The sequence below is a fragment of the Oncorhynchus gorbuscha genome, linkage group LG09 (assembly GCF_021184085.1).
Source record: "Oncorhynchus gorbuscha isolate QuinsamMale2020 ecotype Even-year linkage group LG09, OgorEven_v1.0, whole genome shotgun sequence".
In the NCBI taxonomy this organism is placed as follows: Eukaryota; Metazoa; Chordata; class Actinopteri; order Salmoniformes; family Salmonidae; genus Oncorhynchus; species Oncorhynchus gorbuscha.
The window spans coordinates 4,155,910-4,160,909 of NC_060181.1; the positions used below are offsets into that span (position 1 = coordinate 4,155,910).

The 5,000-nt window shown below is 36.4% G+C and overlaps 1 protein-coding gene across 1 annotated transcript in view; it reads right to left on the reverse strand.

Moving 5' to 3' along the window:
- LOC124042645 (CUB and sushi domain-containing protein 1-like) overlaps positions 1–5,000 on the reverse strand; it is an 842,040-nt gene that overhangs the window by 706,275 nt on the left and 130,765 nt on the right.

Below are 5,000 nucleotides of genomic sequence, written 5' to 3' on the forward strand. Positions count from 1 at the left end.
TACAGAGCTATCAGTCTTTCAACCAGTCCAGGGACAGTCACAAAGTGTAGGTTATAGGATGGTGTGTATAGACAGTAGTTATATAGGATGGTGTGTATAGACAGTAGTTATATAGGTGTGTATAGACAGTAGTTATATAGGTGTGTATAGACAGTAGTTATATAGGAGTGTGTATAGACAGTAGTTATATAGGTGTGTATAGACAGTAGTTATATAGGTGTGTATAGACAGTAGTTATATAGGTGTGTATAGACAGTAGTTATATAGGATGGTGTGTATAGACAGTAGTTATATAGGATGGTGTGTATAGACAGTAGTTATATAGGATGTGTATAGACAGTAGTTATATAGGTGTGTATAGACAGTAGGTAGGATGGTGTGTATAGACAGTAGTTATATAGGATGGTGTGTATAGACAGTAGTTATATAGGATGGTGTGTATAGACAGTAGTTATATAGGACAGTAGTTATATAGGTGTGTATAGACAGTAGTTATATAGGTGTGTATAGACAGTAGTTATATAGGTGTGTATAGACAGTAGTTATATAGGTGTGTATAGACAGTAGTTATATAGGATGGTGTGTATAGACAGTAGTTATATAGGTGTGTATAGACAGTAGTTATATAGGTGTGTATAGACAGTAGTTATATAGGTGTGTATAGACAGTAGTTATATAGGTGTGTATAGACAGTAGTTATATAGGTGTGTATAGACAGTAGTTATATAGGTGTGTATAGACAGTAGTTATATAGGTGTGTATAGACAGTAGTTATATAGGTGTGTATAGACAGTAGTTATATAGGTGTGTATAGACAGTAGTTATATAGGATGGTGTGTATAGACAGTAGTTATATAGGATGGTAGTGTATAGACAGTAGTTATATAGGTGTGGTAGTTATATAGGTGTGTATAGACAGTAGTTATATAGGTGTGTATAGACAGTAGTTATATAGGATGGTGTGTATAGACAGTAGTTATATAGGATGGTGTGTATAGACAGTAGTTATATAGGATGGTGTGTATAGACAGTAGTTATATAGGATGTTGTGTGTATAGACAGTAGTTATATAGGATGGTGTGTATAGACAGTAGTTATATAGGATAGACAGTAGTTGTATAGACAGTAGTTATATAGGTGTGTATAGACAGTAGTTATATAGGATGGTGTGTATAGACAGTAGTTATATAGGTTATGGTGTGTATAGACAGTAGTTATATAGGATGGTGTGTATAGACAGTAGTTATATAGGTGTGTATAGATAGTTATATAGGTGTGTATAGACAGTAGTTATATAGGATGGTGTGTATAGACAGTAGTTATATAGGATGGTGTGTATAGACAGTAGTTATATAGGATGTGTATAGACAGTAGTTATATGTGTATAGACAGTAGTTATATAGGTGTGTATAGACAGTAGTTATATAAGTGTGTATAGACAGTAGTTATATAGGTGTGTATAGACAGTAGTTATATAGGATGTTGTGTATAGACAGTAGTTATATAGGATGGTGTGTATAGACAGTAGTTATATAGGTGTGTATAGACAGTAGTTATATAGGTGTGTATAGACAGTAGTTATATAGGTGTGTATAGACAGTAGTTATATAGGATGGTGTGTATAGACAGTAGTTATATAGGATGTTGTGTATAGACAGTAGTTATATAGGTGTGTATAGACAGTAGTTATATAGGATGGTGTGTATAGACAGTAGTTATATAGGATGGTGTGTATAGACAGTAGTTATATAGGTGTGTATAGACAGTAGTTATATAGGATGGTGTATAGACAGTAGTAGGTGTGTATAGACAGTAGTTATATAGGATGGTGTGTATAGACAGTAGTTATATAGGTGTGTATAGACAGTAGTTATATAGGTGTGTATAGACAGTAGTTATATAGGTGTGTATAGACAGTAGTTATATAGGATGGTGTGTATAGACAGTAGTTATATAGGTGTGTATAGACAGTAGTTATATAGGTGTGTATAGACAGTAGTTATATAGGTGTGTATAGACAGTAGTTATATAGGTGTGTATAGACAGTAGTTATATAGGTATAGACAGTAGTTATATAGGTGTGTATAGACAGTAGTTATATAGGTGTGTATAGACAGTAGTTATATAGGATGGTGTTATATATAGACAGTAGTTATATAGGATGGTGTATATAGACAGTAGTTATATAGGATGGTGTGTATAGACAGTAGTTATATAGGATGTTGTGTATAGACAGTAGTTATATAGGTGTGTATAGACAGTAGTTATATAGGATGGTGTGTATAGACAGTAGTTATATAGGATGGTGTGTATAGACAGTAGTTATATAGGATGGTGTGTATAGACAGTAGTTATATAGGTGTGTATAGTAGATAGGTGTGTATAGACAGTAGTTATATAGGTGTGTATAGACAGTAGTTATATAGGTGTGTATAGACAGTAGTTATATAGGTGTGTATAGACAGTAGTTATATAGGTGTGTATAGACAGTAGTTATATAGGATGGTGTGTATAGACAGTAGTTATTATATAGTAGTTATATAGGTGTGTATAGACAGTAGTTATATAGGATGTGTAGACAGTAGTTATATAGGATGGTGTGTATAGACAGTAGTTATATAGGATGGTGTGTATAGACAGTAGTTATATAGGATGTAGTGTGTATAGACAGTAGTTATATAGGTGTGTATAGACAGTAGTTATATAGGTGTGTATAGACAGTAGTTATATAGGATGTTGTGTATAGACAGTAGTTATATAGGATGGTGTGTATAGACAGTAGTTATATAGGTGTGTATAGACAGTAGTTATATAGGATGGTGTGTATAGACAGTAGTTATATAGGTGTGTATAGACAGTAGTTATATAGGTGTGTATAGTCAGTAGTTATATAGGTGTGTATAGACAGTAGTTATATAGGTGTGTATAGACAGTAGTTATATAGGTGTGTATAGACAGTAGTTATATAGGATGGTGTGTATAGACAGTAGTTATATAGGTGTGTATAGACAGTAGTTATATAGGTGTGTATAGACAGTAGTTATATAGGTGTGTATAGACAGTAGTTATATAGGTGTGTATAGACAGTAGTTATATAGACAGTAGTTATAGGTGTGTATAGACAGTAGTTATATAGGTGTGTATAGACAGTAGTTATATAGGATGGTGTGTATAGACAGTAGTTATATAGGTGTGTATAGACAGTAGTTATATAGGTGTGTATAGACAGTAGTTATATAGGTGTGTATAGACAGTAGTTATATAGGTGTGTATAGACAGTAGTTATATAGGATGGTGTGTATAGACAGTAGTTATATAGGATGGTGTGTATAGACAGTAGTTATATAGGTGTGTATAGACAGTAGTTATATAGGTGTGTATAGACAGTAGTTATATAGGTGTGTATAGACATCAGTTATATAGGTGTGTATAGACAGTAGTTATATAGGTGTGTATAGACAGTAGTTATATAAGTGTGTATAGACAGTAGTTATATAGGTGTGTATAGACAGTAGTTATATAGGTGTGTATAGACAGCCCCGTATGGTGCAAACACTGAAACGGAAAACAACCACAAACAAAAGTGGGAAAACAGGCTGCCTAAGTATGGTTCTCCATCAGAGACACCGATTGACAGCCACCTCCGATTGGGAACCATACCAGGCCAAACACCTAGAAGTATAACACACCGAACCCCCAGTTGACCAGTTACATCAGTTGCTCAGAAAGATTTGAAGTACGTGGAATGGCCTGGGGCTTGAGGTTGGCAGTATAGGTGGTGCTACGTTGTATGCAATAGCCCTCTGTAGATATACTTCTATTGGGGATAGATGGCTTCTATTTCAACAAAGCTGTAAAAAAAACTTTTTAGGAAATGTCACACAACTCAAGCCACCAGTGTGTGAGAGAGAGAGAGTATAGAGAGAGAGAGAGAGAGAGAGAGAGAGAGAGAGAGAGAGAGAGAGAGAGAGATGTACACATTTCACTGGCCTGACCTGTGACCCCATAGGAGTCATCCTGTGTCTATCAATCTGTGAAGCCTGAGAGCCCTTGGCAATGCTAACATCAGACACGTTCAAGGCTTTTATTTAGTGCTCTCAACTCTTCAGTCACTCTCCACTAGCAACAACACCACAGCACTGTCTCACACACACACACGCCATGACCGTCACACACACACACACACACACACACACACACACACACACACACACACACACACACACACACACACACACACACACACACACACACACACACACACACACACACACACACACACACACACACACACACACACACACACACACACACACACCTAACACACACACACACACACACACAGATGTGTACATATATACACACCTAATACATACACACAAACACACACCTAACACACACACACACACTTAACACACACACAGATGTGTACACATACACACACCTAATACATACACAGAAACACACACCTAACACATACACACAAATACATGCCTAACACATACTCACACACACACACACACATGATACAGGTTACTCGCTCCTCCCGGATTGTCTTGGAAATTGTCCAGTCAGTTGAATGTTGAAGACACGTTTATGGATCGAGCCATAACTGACCACAAATTGACTTGGAAAAAGCCAATTTAATTCTGCAATGCAGTGGGCGGCAGCGTAGCCTAGTGGTTAGAGCGTTGGACTGGTAACCGGAAGGTTGCGAGTTCAAACCCCTGAGCTGACACAGTACAAATCTGTCATTCTGCCCCTGAACAGGCATTTAAACCACTGTTCCTAGGCCGTCATTGAAAAAAATGATGTGTTCTTAAACTGACTTGCCTGGTAAAATAAACATTTAAAAAAAAAGGTGGGACAGGTGGTGTCACAGGACTCAAGTCATAGTCATCAACTAGTCTACCTGGTTAAATATAGGTGTTCTCAAATAGCCTACCAGGTTAAATCAAGGTGTTCTCAACTAGTCCTACCTGGTTAAATAAAGGTGTTCT